The sequence below is a fragment of the Malania oleifera genome, chromosome 4 (assembly GCF_029873635.1).
Source record: "Malania oleifera isolate guangnan ecotype guangnan chromosome 4, ASM2987363v1, whole genome shotgun sequence".
Lineage (NCBI taxonomy): Eukaryota > Viridiplantae > Streptophyta > Magnoliopsida > Santalales > Ximeniaceae > Malania > Malania oleifera.
In genome coordinates, this window is record NC_080420.1 from 78,624,180 (window position 1) to 78,640,561 (window position 16,382).

Sequence of the window (16,382 nt, forward strand, 5' to 3'; positions counted from 1 at the left end):
ATAGTGTAGCCCTGGTCTGCTAATGAGCCTCCCTGCTCCCTAAAGCTCCGTGCAATCATAGCCATAACCTATTGGGCTACACTGTGCAAAAATGAGTCTGAATCATTGTCGCCCATACTAGAGGGCCCTGCACCATCATTACCACTAGTGTGAACACTGCTACCCCCATGGTATATCTTGAAAAGAAAATAAACATAGTCTAAGGACCCTATCTTCAAAACATAACTAATATATTTATCTAACTGAAATCTCATATCATCAATTAACCTAACATCCTTATTCTCAATTTAAGATTCAATGTTTCAATTTAGAAACACAACCCAACAATAGTTTACTATGACTTTCCTAAAATCGTCACCCTAGGAAAGACACAAAAACTACTACAGAAATCCTACTTCCCGATTGCGGAACAAAACCCTAAATTCTCATCTTAACTTCCCAAAATTGACTCACTAATTCCTATACTCTGGTATTGTTTCTGTTAAGCACTAAAGTCTACAGAACCTAACAACCTAGGCTCTGATACCACATTTGTAATGCCTTGAAAAATTTTGCTATATATTTTTTTCCCACATAATAATAATAATAATAATAATAATAATAATAATAATAATAATAATAATAATAATAATAATTCTGACACCATAGAACATAAACTAAATCAACTTGAACCCCAAAGAAAACCAGGAATATACCTGTCCATACATACATGACAACTATGCAGCGGAAACCATGATTTATTCAACCTTATATATAATACCACAGTTCTACTATGGCCTTATATACACATATACATCCCAAAAAGGATCATAAGTATCCTAGGGTCATACCCCAAAATCCACCCTGATCCCAACCCAACTATTTACCTTTCAGCCAGGGTAGCACTAACAGCCTCCTCTATCTTGGTGCTCGCTCCGCTCGTCTATTTGGGTTTCTTGAAATGTTTGTATTTCTAGGGTGAGACACCTCTCAGTAAGGGAGATAAACTAAAATTAGTATGTGGTAACATAAGTATTATTGTGTTATAAACATATACTGTTCGTGATAAACTGTATCTGATAAGTAAGGAAAATATGTACAAAGTTTAACTGCAATTGACAAGATAGGTAAAATTGTTCTGTATTAATATGAATAAATCAAAATTCAACATAACATATTGTATCATGCTAAATTTCTGTATATATATAAATCATCTGTTATACTTGTATATTACTGAAATCATACCTTGGATGGATAGCTAACTAATGTCATGTATTACCCTCACATGACTGGGTTGTGTGGCCCGCAGGCTAGACCTACTTATGGTTGACCTACCATACTAAGCCAAAATTGATTAGTATGTAAGTACAATTGACCTATCCAGCCTAGTCCGGACTGCCAGGGGGCACACTAATACACTAGGCACAATTGACTGTCAACTCCCACACTCTATCTGAGACGTGTGGTAGCACTATTTGAACTGATAGCTACGGTACCGTGCTCTGAAACTAAACTAAGTCATCAGAGTTTTTCTATCATATAGTATATTTCATATGTATTTGTATAATACTGTTTCATGATTCTGTGAAAAAATATGTCATTATAATATTTTTGAATATCACGACATTTGTGCGAGCTGAATATCACAATATACTAAAAATATAACTTCTGTACTATTTATAGTTTTTCTAAAAACTGTCGTCAAATCATGCTTATACTGTGAATTTATCAAATATATTGACATACCATTATTTATAGTAAAGTTTATACTCATGCCACACACAAGTGAGTACTACTCTGTAATATATTATCTAACCTGAGAAAACATATTTTGCTGACAAAATAATAGTAAATCTGTTTTCAAAATTTCCTCAATTCAGCATCAGTATTCCCAAAAACTATACTAAATCATATATAAATTTATGAATCAAATACTGTATATTCAATAATTAATTTTTTGAAAATACCTGACTTAATCTATCCCCTTACCTGTTCCTTGAGAAGCTTGTTGGAAAACGCTAAACCACGCTCGTGACTTTTAGAACTCCAAATGCTGAAATCGCATTATTCCTAGTTCAATCAACTCAACCCTAGTATATTTATCATCTAACACATTTCCTGGGTCCTCATATTCCAATTAATCATTTAAACCCTAAAATAACTCACATTGTGATGACCCAAAAATATATATTCGATTAAAGCATAATAATAATAATAATAATAATAATAATAATAATAATAATAATAATAATAGTCATTAAGTTAATATCAATACAGAAGTGCTTTCTGTAGGATCCTTGATTTCATGTTTGATGCCTAAGAAGGACCTTGTCTCAGCGAGTGCTCAGAGACCATTGCGGCTCAGTTACTCCCTGGAGGTCAGCCTGGTCAAAATGAAATTTTATACAATAAACAGGATAGATACTGTTTGTACACGTAAATAAGTACATATACATAAAATAGTGTTTTGACAGACATAATTTGTAGAAATACATAGTAAAATAATAAAAATAATAACATACGTATCCTATGTGAGGCCAATAAGACTGTGTGGGGTCCACATGAGTCCCGAAGTCGTGTGAGGCTCATAAAACCATGTGAGGACTATTGGAGTTACGTATGACCCACTTAGGTCTCAAAATTGTGTGGGGCCCATAAGACTAGGTGGGGCCCACATGAGTTTTCGAAATTCAAATTTAATTCTTTAAAATAAAATAATACTAAAACATGGTATAATAATAATAATAATAATAATAATAATAATAATAATAATAATAATAATAATAATAATGATTTAAAAAATTAAAAAATAAATAAATAAATAAATAAATAAATAATTAATCAAGTAATTAATTAAAAATTAATTAAAGGGGAGTGGTGGCAAGTACTCCCACATGACCTCCATCCCTATCCCATACCTAACCCATGCCTAACCCACCCCTTGCCTATTCCTTAATTTTAAAAAATTATAATTTCATTTCACTCCCCACTCTTTTATTAATTCAATTTTCTTTCCCAAAATTTTCCTATAAATAGGGAGCTCTTAACATTCATTTTTCATAAAAAAATTCTAAAGGAAGAGAATGATTAGTGAGTGAAAGAATTAGTGGTGGAGGGAGAGTTTTTGCTATAATTAAAATTCTCACTCACCCACTCTTTTCGATCTCATTTTTTTAAAGATATTCGTTGTGATCGTAGCACAAGGTTAAATAAGAGGTAAGTAAATTTGATTATATTATACTTTTATTAAAATTCATACCTGAGTTTATTTGTAAGTCAATTTGATTATGTTAGATTTTTTTATTTATAATTCATACCCGAGTTTATTTGTAAGTAAATTTCGATTATGTTAGTTAGTTTCATAATATTTTCTTGAGTTTATTTTTACGCATATTTAATTATACTAGTTTTATCTTCAATATTCTTGCATTTATTTTTACGTTAAGAAATGTTCTAAATCTCTCGCGTATTTTACATCATTAATTTCAAATCAAGAAAATATTTTTAATACAAAAATTGTATGGTATGAGTTTATTTATACGTTGCATATTTCACGAAAATATGAGTAAAGATTACATGAGTTAATTTTTTTTATGTTGCGTATTTGACGAAAATATGAGTAAAAATGAAAATTTCATGATATTATTTTAATTGTACAAATTATATAATAAAAATATTTTTAAAACCCCTTATGGCAAAAAAAGTTTAAAGTTACAGATGTTCGGTACCACAGCTTAAAGTTTAAACGGATCAGAGTGCACCCACACTGTTTAGAAAGTGATTTTATATGGTAATGGATTTCTCCTAAGTGCACACCTAGGTCGGACCATTGTTTAATAGGGAAAATCACACTTAATGATGATGTACGTTGATTTAGTTTGACCGGCCAGCCAGCTAAGTCTAGTTTTCGGACTGCACAACCCAGTCATAGGGGTAAACATAAATTACGATTAACAGGCCTAAGAGTGATTTTTTATACTATATGTATATACATATTTAATTACGTGTATAGAGTTATTGATGATTTGAAGGTAAAATATAAGTTTATATGAACATTATTGTGCCTAAATGATGATCTAAAGGAAACATATAAGGAAAAGTATATATATGTACATAATTAAAAATTATACTTACAGTTTTTAAAATTAAAAGTTTAATTTAACAGTTATAGTATATGATTATAAAATTTTACTGTTGTAGTTGATGACAAGAGTTTTTATGTAGAAAATTTTAAATTTACATTTATTTTAAAAGTAATTTTAAAGTTATAGTATTAAATATTATTTTGCGAAATTAAAATATTTTGAAAGCTCATTTTGGTCATACATTAATAATAATCTTATTTACTTACTGAGCGTCATTTCACGCTAATCATTATTTTACATTTCAGATCATTTTAAGGAGCGTACCAGAAATCTGAAATAGCAAGTGCATGGGTGGGAATAGAAAGAACAGAGTAGAATAAGAAATTTAGTATAATACAATTTAGAATATTTTTGTATATTTTAGAATTTTAGAAATTTGCATTTTAATAGTTGAGACATATATTTGTAATAAAACTAATTAGTGCTCTAGTAATAAAAATAATTTAAATTTATTTGCGTCCGCTGAAAAATTTATATGTAGGAACCCACTCGAGTTCGGATCCTTACAATTGGTATCAGAGAATAGGATATAGGTTCTGCATACTTTAGTATATAGATTTTTCCAGAGTTTAGGCATAAAACATGATTTGGGTAGGAATGGGTAGTTTAGGATATTTCTTTTAATTTGTTATATTATTATATGTTAATAATAGATTTATGATTTTAAAATAACATTTGATTATTGTTTAAGAATGGATCCTAAAGATAGTAACATATGTTATTTATGTTTGTAGAAACACATACCTATATTGATGACTCATAATTAATTAATAGATTAGATGCATTAATAATTTAAAATTTTCATATATATATATATATATATATATATAATATCTTAGATTTATTTATTTTCGTGGTTATTATTTTCACTAAAAACATAAGAAGTAGTATATTAGACCCTACTGAGTTTGGAAGTGCTACACATACAAATAGATATGAACAAACAGTTTATTCTGAAATCTGGATTTACTCAAAATTTGTTTGCGTGTGCAAGTTGGATATGAATATGTATTTTTACGTTGCATTTTCAGTTCTTATCAAAATATTCAAGCTTAATTTAGGAATATATATTTTGACGAAATCTTTAATTTTGTAATAATTTATAAGGAATTAAATACAATTTAAATGTTATTATATTATATTTAAATTCAAAAAAAAATTCCTTAGCATGTGTAAGTTAAATATGAATATATATATATATATATATATATATATATATATATATATATATATATAGACACACACACACATTGCATATTCAATTCCCATCAAGTATCCAAGTTTGATTTAGGAGTACAAATTTTGACGGAATTTTTAATTTTTATTTTGTATAAATTTATAAAAGTAAATACAACTTAAATTTTAATATATTATAAAAAAAAATCATTAATGAAAGTAATATAAAAATTAACTAATCTTCTTCAAATAACTAACCAATGTCAAATCATCCATCGGTCAAACATACCCAATATATATTTGATCTAATATAGTTATGATAATAATAATAAAAATAATATTGGAATATATATATATATATATATATATATATATATATAATGGGTACTCTCGCAGTAAAATAAAATAAAATAAAATAAAATAAAAATAGCCTCATGGATAGAAATCATCGGCTATAGTTCACTTTCCCCTGAAGCAAGGTCAGGGCATAAGACCACTTGAGTATAGTGGGGATTCGAACCCACGATCAAATGGATGTACGGCCGATTCCTTACCACTAAGCCACCCACATAAGTGGTGACCTAAAGATAAGATTAATTATAGTCAAAGCATTAATAAAGATGTAGAAACATAAACAGAACCTTGAGTCCGCAAATTTTGTAATACATATCGCTCGCTCGATTTTTGCAGCACACGTCACTCTCTCTCAATTTTCGCGACACACATCCTTCTCCCTCGATTTTTGTAAAACGCGTCGCTTTCTCTCGATTCTCGCAGCACATGTCGCTCTCTCTCGATTCTCGCGACACGCGTCGCTCGACATTCGTGACACGCGTCGCTCTCTCTCGATTCTTGTGGCACACGTCGCTCTTCCTAGATTTTTGCAAAATGTGTCACTCGATATCCATGACATGCGTCGCTCTCTCTCGATTTTTTCGGCACACGTTGCTCTCTTTTGATTTCCACAACACGCGGCCATTCCCCTATAAAAAGGGTCTGCCCTCCTCAAACTCTAAGCATCACAACTTTCTATCATCTTGAACAATCACATTTTGGTTTGCAGAGATTAGCTCTTCCCAACTTGTCTCTTAGTTGTCTCATTACTCAAAAATGTTGCCAAATCACCCAACTCCCCAAGTTGTTGAGAGCAGCACTAGATCGTCGATCCAAAGATGGAAACCCAGTAAGGCACAACTGGAGATTTTAGAGGAGGCCTTCCACAGCAGTCAAGGGGAACTCTCTTCTGTGGAGCGGGCTATCTTGCTTGCAGCACAACTCCGACGGTATGGTCCAATCGAGCTGAGAAATATACGCTTTCGGTTTGAAAATCATAGGCGTAGGCAGGGATCAGTTGAAGAAGCCACTATCTCAACTACTGCCCCACCAATTGTCTATCTTACCTCCTCCGCCACTACTGCCCCGAGCAGTGCCCCTGCCATTTTTCCAACCACTTGTATCCTCAATATTCCGCCTATGAAACTCACAACTAACATCACACCAATGAGCCATACCCCTTACAATGGCAGTATCTCAGTCACCACACTAAGGGTTTTGGATAATGTTGGCCTACTCCACCATTGCAAAGAGATCCAATACGCATTGAGACTCATGTACGGGCCATCGATGACTCGTTATGATCATCCCCACCAAAGGCCACAAGGGGAAGAGGGCAGCTCTTCCTCCCTCGCTGAACAAACGTGCGTTCTCTCCCTTTTTCTGACCCAAGCTGGCGACATTACAAAAGGTCAACTCCGCCAAGAAAGAACCCAGGCAGTTAGCAGTGACACCGCTAGCACTTCGATAGATGTTGACATTGATTTAAGGCTCTAAAGGCCAGATTTCTTTTCGTTTTTTATGTATATTTTTAATTTATAGGACATGTATAATATATATATATATGTATGTATATATGTATGTATATAATTATCATTTTCCACGTCTTCTGAATTTCTTTTCCATTTCAACCCCTATTAGACCGATGATTCGCACTTCAGTTCCCAAAATAAAATATTTCGCCAAATTGACCCTTGATCTATTCTAAGATTTAGTCAAATCGTTTATCAATTTACTCTTTCAAATAGCACAGCCAATTATACAATACTCATTTTAAATTAGCAAATTTCGAGGATGAAATTTTTATAAGGAGGGGAGAATGTCATGACCCAAAAATATATATTCGATTAAAGCATAATAATAATAATAAAATAATAAAAATAGTCATTAAGTTAATATCAATACAGAAGTGCTTTCTATAGGATCCTTGATTTCATGTTTGATGCCTAAGAAAAACCTTGTCTCAGCGAGTGCTCAAAAACCATTGCGGCTTAGTCGCTTCCTGGAGGTCGGCCTAGTCAAAATGGAATTTCATAAGATAAACAGGATAAACATTGTTTGTACACGTAAATAAGTATATATACATAAAATAGTGTTTTGACAAACATAATTTGTAGAAATACATGGTAAAATAATAATAATAATAATATATGTATCCTATGTGGGCCCACAAGACTGTGTGGGACCCAATGAGTCCCAAAGTCGTGTGGGGTCCACATGAGTCCCGAAGCTATGTAGGGCTCATAAAACCGTGTGAGGACAATTGAAGTTACATATGACCCACTTAGGTCTCGAAGTTGTGTGGAGTCTAGAAGGCTAGGTGGGGCCCACATGAGTTTTCAAAATTTGAATTTAATTTTTCTAAAAAAATAATACTAAAACATGGTTTAAAAATAATAACAATGATAATAATAATAATAACAATGATTTAAAATTTTTTTTAAAAAATAAATAATTAATTAAGTAATTAATTAAAAATTAATTAAAGGAGAGTGGTGGCAAGCACTTCCACATGGTCTCCATCCCTATCCCATACCTAACCCATGCCTAGTCCATCCTTTGCCCATTCCTTAATTTTAAAAAATTATAATTTCACCCCTCTCCCCACACTTTTATAAATTCAATTTTCTTCTCCAAAATTGTCCTATAAATAGGGAGCTCTTAACATTCATTTTTCATAAAAAATTTTTAAAGAAAGAGAAGGATTAGTGAGTGAAAGAATTAGTAGTGGAGGGAGAATTTTTGCTGTAATTAAAATTCTCACTCACCCACTCTTTTCGATCTCATTTTTTTTAAGATATTCGCTGTGATCGTAGCACAAGGTTAAATAAGAGGTAAGTAAATTTGATTATGTTAGACTTTTCTTAAAATTCATACCGAATTTATTTGTAAGTAAATTTGATTATGTTAGATTTTTTTATTTAAAATTCATACCCGAATTTATTTGTAAGTAAATTTCAATTATGTTAGTTAGTTTTATAAAATTCTCTTGAGTTTATTTTTACGTATATTTAATTATATTAGTTTTATCTTCAATATTCTTACATTTATTTTTGAATTAAGAAATGTTCTAGACCCCTCGGGTATTTTACATCATTAATTTCTATTTAAGAAAATATTTTTTATACGAAAATTATGTGGCATGAGTTTATTTATATGTTTCATTTTTCACGAAAATATGAGTAAAGATTACATGAGTTGATATTTTTTTTTATGTTGCGTATTTGACGAAAATATGAGTAAAAATGAAAATTTCATGATATTATTTTAATTGTACAAATTATATAATAAAAATATTTTTAAAACCCTTTATGGAAAAAAAAGTTTAAAGTTACAGATGTTCGGTACCGCAACTTAAAGTTTAAACGGATCAGAGTGCACCCACACTGTTTACAGAGTGGTTTTATATGGTAGTGGATTTCTCCTGAGTGCACACTTAGGTCGGACTAGGGTTTAATAGGGAAAATCACACTTAGTGATTATGTACGTTGATTTAGTTTGGCCGGCCAGCTAGCTAAGTCCAGTCTTCGAATCACACAACCCAGTCATGAGGATAAACATGACTTACGATTAACAGTGTTAAGGGTGACTTTTTACAGTATATGTATATACATATTTAATTACGTGTACAAAGTTATTGATGATTTGAAGGTAAATTATAAGTTTATATGAACATTATTGTGCCTAAATGATGATCTAAAGGAAACGTATAAGGAAAAGTATATGTATGTATATAATTAAAATCTATAATTATAGTTTTTAAAGTTAAAAATATAATTTAACAGTTATAGTATATGGTTATAAAATTTTACAATTGTAGTTGATGGCAAGAGTTTTTATACAGGAAATTTTAAATTTACATTTATTTTAAAAGCATTTTTAAAGTTATAGTATTAAATATTATTTTACGAAATTAAAATATTTTGAAAGCTCATTTTAGTCACACACTAATAATACTCTTATTTACTTACTCAGCGTCGTCTCACCCCAATTATTATTTTATATTTCAGATCATTTTGAGGAGCATACCAGAAATTTGGAGTAGCAAGTGCATGAGCGGGAATAGAAAAAGCAAAGTAGAATAAGAAATTTAGCATAATACAATTTAGAATATGTTTGTGTATTTTAGAATTTTAGAAATTTGCATTTTAATAGTTGAGACATATATTTGTAATAAAGCTAATTAGTGCTTTGGTAATAAAAATAATTTAGATTTATTTACATCCGTTGAAAAAGTTATATGTAGGAACTCACTCGGGTTCGAGTGCTTACACACATACCCTGATTTTGGAGTGATGCACAAGGACTCCAAATCAACAATCCGCTCTAATCATCGTGATGGTTCCTAATCGTTGAAACGGGCAAAAATGGAGTCAAAATCGAAGAGAGAAGGAGGTTAGGGCCATAGGGTTTAGAGAGAGAGTGAGTGATTTTGTTTTGATTAAACAAAAATGGCTCGCGGTTCTTCTTTAATATAAGCACTACCAAGAAAACTGTCGATGGTTTTCTGCACCCCTCACAAAACCATCGACGATTTGGATTTTAACTCACCCTTTTTACCATTTTACTTGTAACTGGCCCGCGGTAAATACAAAATCATCAACGGTTTTTTGCACCCCTCTCCAAATCGTTGACGGTTTGGTCTTCACCAAACCGAATTTCCTCCTTTTCCTTATTTTCTTATTATTTAAATTTCCTAGGTCTCTACACGAATAATCCACAGGAATAATGGGCCCACCTCTCTACCTTTCTGCACTTAAATACCAAGGTATTATCTTAAATGGAAACTATAGCCCCATGACTCAAACCCAAATTATTTAATTAGGAAAGCCTTGAGGTTACCACCTGAGTCACCCTTGTGGGCCTTATTATTACCTTAAAAATTCCAAAAAAGTATTTTCTTCAATATTTTTGATTATTATACCCTTTGTGGTTATTATTATTATTATTATTATTATTATTCCTTTTCATTTTAATTGATTTTTAATAATATAAAATAAAAATAAAGTTAAAAATTCTTGGAAATTTTTTTTATAAAATATTAGTGAATTTTCTAGAAATTTTAAGACTTGCAAGGCTTTCTTTTGTGGTGATTAGCGTTTCTTGTCTTGTTAAAATCAACAACAAAAAATTGGAAAAAAAAATTAAAAATTGAGTTTAAAGAATCAGGATGATTCTTTTGTACATAAAACCTTAACCTCAACTTTATTTCTTAGTTTAAAAACTTAGGGTCCTCTAATTTAGGAAAGATCTTAACTTCATTAAAGAGTATTTTTTTTTTTTTTAATCTTGGAAACGTTTGATTTTTCCTCTTTAGTATGGAGTAACATATGGCTTTCCATTTTAACAAATGCTGCCTTGAAGTCCCTTTAGTGATTTTTCATGATTCATGTAAGTAATATTATGTGGGGTGTGCGTCTTTATTCCTTGAATTTCTTCTTGCATGTTTTTACTTAATGTGGATTCAAAGAATCCTAATTAATCAGTTCTGATGACGGGTACCCTAGAGCACTAGCACTTTCTAGTGGTCTTCTGAGGTGAGGGTTCCATATAGCAATTCCATGAGGAATGCAATGTTGACTTACATTTAATAGAAGGGTAATAAGAGCTACTTAATGAACAATTAAAGTGAATTAGTGATTATACTAGGCATAATAGGTACCATTCGGATGACACATGCGTAGGGAGCATTACAACCTTCCTCATACATAATTTTGCTCTTGAACCTAACTCTATTTGTGCAAGCCATAACTATCAGTTCCTTGGATCTAGATTTAACTTAGAGATCAATCAATTGGTTGTAATTAGGTGAACTAACTAAACCACGCCTAATTAGATAAAAGGTTAGTGGGGGCTCCATAGAATCCTTAACACCTCCACAATATAATTTTTAGGGTCGCCATCCCCGTCAAGGCGTTAGATCACGACTTTCATGCGTTAGTAACTTGGCGATTCTATTGGGGACATTAAAAAGTCTATCCAAAATTGCCACGTAAAATCACTAATTAATTAATTATCATTTTATTGTTTTTTTATCAGTAAATGTAAATTATATTGAGCTAAAATGGATATGTACATAAATTTATTTGTGTTGGCAAGAATGTTGTTATGCTTAAAGCGTATGGGAAATCATAAATTCACGACACTTGCACAAGCCTTTTGTTGGCTTTTTGAGTTCAATCCCTATTTTTGATTCTGACAAACTACAACATCTCATGTTTGTGCTTAGTGAATGAACAAGTTAAACCTTAGATAGTACAAGTGATGATGAAGTGCGGAAGTCAAGACAAAACTTAAAGATCACATTATCTTGGGCATTTCATGGACTTACAACAAGCAAGGACTGAAGACTTTATTATGTTTAAGTTGTAATAGTAAAATAGGTTTATTTATGCATGCATTACATTTGATTTACATTGAAGCTCATCAAGACCTACACTGACCATAGGAACCCCTTAACTGAACAAAAACCTCCCATACTTAAAGTTAAACATTCTCTCAAAAGATTTAAAATATTTTTAGACACAAGATAAGGGCCAAAACTAAAATTTATGAAGGCCCGGCCGGCTGGCCTTCCATAGTTTATCTGGCTGGGTCAACCGACACGTGTAAAGGGACTGATCTTATAAAGGCTTGGCAGGACGACCCTCACACAACGTTTTTAGCTCGACAGACCGAGGGGCACAAATTTCTTTTACATGGGCTCGATAGACCAATCATTTTATAAGGTGCTGAGCCTGGCTGACTAACCTCCTAACCTGGTTGATCGGTTTGTCATGGCTGGCTTGCCGAACTATCGAAGGTTTGTGAAATTGCCATAGGTTGGCTGACCGAACCTCGAGCAACCAATCGAACCTCTCGGGAAATTCAAATTTTGAGCCAATAATGGTCAGAAAATTCAAATTTTAATATATTTTTTTTATTGCCCAACGGTCACCTAACGGCCATATTTGAAGTTTCGCTATAAATACAAGCCCAAACCACTTTGCAAATGTTAGATACATATACCAAAAACTCAATTCATTATTCTTTGATTGTTTCTCCCATTTTACACTCCACTTTCAAAGACCAATCTCACTTTTCCCATATTTCTTCCTTTGAAAAATATTTTTGAGAAATCTTGGGGTTTATACAAGTTGGCCTTGAGCATTTATTCACTAAATATATTTTGCTTGAGAGGTCTCTTGTTCGTAAATATTTCAAAGATCAAATCATTTTCTCCAAAACATTCCTTGTTTTGAAAAATATACTTTCTTAGAGATTTTTTTTTTTTTTTTTGAGTTCTTGAAAGGGACTTGAGCTAGTATTCAACTTCATATATTTGGCTCGAAAGTTCTAATTGATTTTTGTGGTTAATCTCAAAGATTAAATTCTCCTATACGCTTCATCAATTGAAAATTGTTTGTGGAGAATTTCTTTGAGTACATCAAGAGTGCTTTGAGCAATATAGTCTATATATCCTTTTCCTGAAAAGCCTCTTGTAATTTGATTTTACACAAGGTTAGTCATGAAGGAAAAAGTATTTTTCCAAAACTTAGTCTAAATTTGAAATACATTTTTGAGAGAAAATGTCATACTCTACAGAGCTTCAATTGTGAGTGTATTGTGCTTATTGTTGTACATCATCTGCTTATTGTAGAAGCATTCTCTTTGTACAAAAATATTTATTATTGTTGTATTCCCGGCGTGTGGTTGGAAGAGGATTGCACTGGCCTATAACGTGCACCAAATTGGTTCAGACCCGGTTAGGAGAACTAGGAGCACCGTCCTGTAAGTTGTAGTTATTGGTTTAGCTTAGCCCAGTAATTGAGCCGGGGTTTTTCCTTGCCTCGTAAGGAGAGGTTGTAATGATGTCGCTCCACCCGTTAAGTGAGCATTTAGTAAATACTCTTACTGGTGAGCTTGGGTGGGGACGTAGGCACTGTTGGCCGAACCTCGATAAGCATGTGCCACTCTATCCCTACACTTTTTACTTTACAGTATTTGCTTGCTTATCTTTCCTGTTGATATTATTGCATGTGAATTTAAATATTAAATTGTGTTTGGTAAAGAAATACTGGAACTGTTTTTACTTGTGCAGATAATTCAATTGTTCATATATCTGTTGCATTCGTACTTGTCTAGACAAACCTTAGATTGTGGTATATTGTTTCTAGTTTAATTGACATAGAAATTTTTAAATATCCAATTCACCCCCCCCCCTCTTGGGATTACACCAGAAATTACATTTGGTATTAGAGCCTGGCTGCAATTAGATTAACCGCATTTGCATAAAGATTGCAATAGCTCAGTTTGGTGTATCTTAGTTTTGTGAGGGTCGTTTCTTCTCAAGACCTCCATTGTTTTGTGGTGTTGATTACACTGCCTAGAAACAACGAATGACTATCTTTATTCAATCAGTAGATTGGAAGGCTTGGATGTAATCAAACAAGGGAACTTTGTCCCAATAAAATTTATTCGAAATGTTGGGCTTCCCAAGTCTTTTGATGAAATGAGTGAGCACGATTTAAATTTAATGCAAATTAACTCAAGTGCTATGAATATGCTATATTGTGCTTTAGATGCAAATATTTTTTATGAAATTATGACATGTCAAAATGCAAAGGAGATCTGGGAAACACTTGATAGGAGATATGGAGAGATCAAAAAATAAGAGGAATCTAGTACTTTAGAAGCATCAAGCTCAAATGCTGAAGGGATAGATAGGTGCTTTATTGCTTTAACCAATGAAGAGGTAAATTCCTCTCCCTCTTCTTCATATTGTGTTGATTCATGAAATGATTCATTTGCAAAATCTTGTGATATATCTGATAATCATATGATAGTTCTGATAGTGAAAGCATGCCTACTTATGAGGAACTACAAAAAGAATACGGTAAAAATTATAAGTCTCTTGTGAAAATACTTAAACGATATTCTGATTTGAAAATCAAGAATGAGGCTTCACTAGAGGAGCTAGAATAAAAAATTCTTGTTACAAAAGAAAGGGATTTCAAAATCATTACATTAAGTAATAAGAATGCAATGCTGGAAAAAGACCTAAAAGACTTAAGATCCCAAGTTTCTATTGAAAATAAAAATGATCTTCAAATATCTGAACTTGAATGCAAAGCAAACACGATGACTTAAGAATTCATAAAACTACAAGATGTTTGCATAGGATTAAAAGATCTAAAAATTCTTAGCCTAGAAAGAAAACTAGAGGATAAGGCTAAGGTCATTCATAAATTCACTGGGGGCCAAGAAAACTTTGAAAAACTACTAGGCTCACAAAAATTGACTTTAGACAAGGAAGGCATAGGATACAATGGCATTGAAAACAAGAAGAGAAAGAACTTGTACATAGGATATTTTGTAAAAGAATCAAAGCACTATGCCAGCTCTTTCTCTAGTCCATATATTCACACCACATGTTTCCTTTATAAAAGGAAGGGGCACATCAAGTTTGATTGTCCTTTCAAAAGAAAAGGTGTAAAACCAAAAAAAATTTGGAGAGTCAAAGAAATGTTGGAATCTAAACTCCAAAAGAAATGGGTATCAAAGCAGATCCCATCTTTCCCACCTTAGATTGCATATCTTGTAATCTTGGATGACACCATCACTTGGTTTAATAGATACATGAATTTGTGGAAGGGTTCAATTCCTAATTATTGTGCTCAAATATTAATAGCCAAGTATCCAATATTGGCAACTTGCACCACCTTGGATAAATATATAAAATAAGAAAAGTTCAAAATAGGGATAAACATAAGAATTACGCTGACCTTGGTCGACCGACCCTTAAATGAATTAAAAGCCCAGTCGACCAACCCACTATATTTGACCTATTTAAGGAGACTTGGTCGGCCGGCCATCTTAGAACAAAAATGGCTCAATCGATTAACTTCTTGGTTCGGTACATTGGACTTAAGCACCAGCTGATCGATGTGTGGAATCTAAAACATCATCAAAAGGTTAGCCGACCGGCCTAGTCATGAACCATCTTCATCAGCTGACCGACCTTTAGAATTTGTAAAGTCAACGAAGGCTAGACGACCAAAGTTTAAAGTCAGCTAACCGAACAGTGATAAATGTGCTCCTAATTAATGGTATTCAGCTGACCAAGTCACTCCTCAGTTGACCGAACCTACGATCTATATATACTTCTCAGTGTTGGAGAGTTTCATTTTTCAACCTATCTTGAGAGCAAACCATGGTTTTTCCTCTGATTGAGCTTTCCTCCTCTTCCTCACGGTTTGTTAGCCTAAAATCATCTCCATATCCATCTTTCACAATGTTAAGAGCCAAGAGACGCGTGGAATTTGGCGCAGCTCCTGAGAACTGGTTCATTTCCCAAAATAAGATGAAGACCAAAGGAGCCAATCTTGGGTAAGGTCCTAGACATTCCGTTTATGCAACTTCACTTCAATAACATATTAAAAATGTTTAAATATCAAGGGTGGTACTCTTTTATCACCGACCAACCTAGGGGAATGTATCCCACTCTTGTTAGATTATTCTATGCCAACTTAGGGCATGATGACCAGGGATGCTATTCCAGAGTTTTTGACAAACCCATCATATTTGATGCTGATTATCTGGCAAAGACATTTGATATTTAATGAGGAGACGTTATATATCCTGACCTCGGGTCAATGTGGATTAATGAACAGGAATTTTTAGTAGAGAGATTTGTGAATCTTGTGATGACCGTTCCAGTGGTTAACCACCATCATACCTCAGACTATAGGACATTCAATCTTGAAGCCA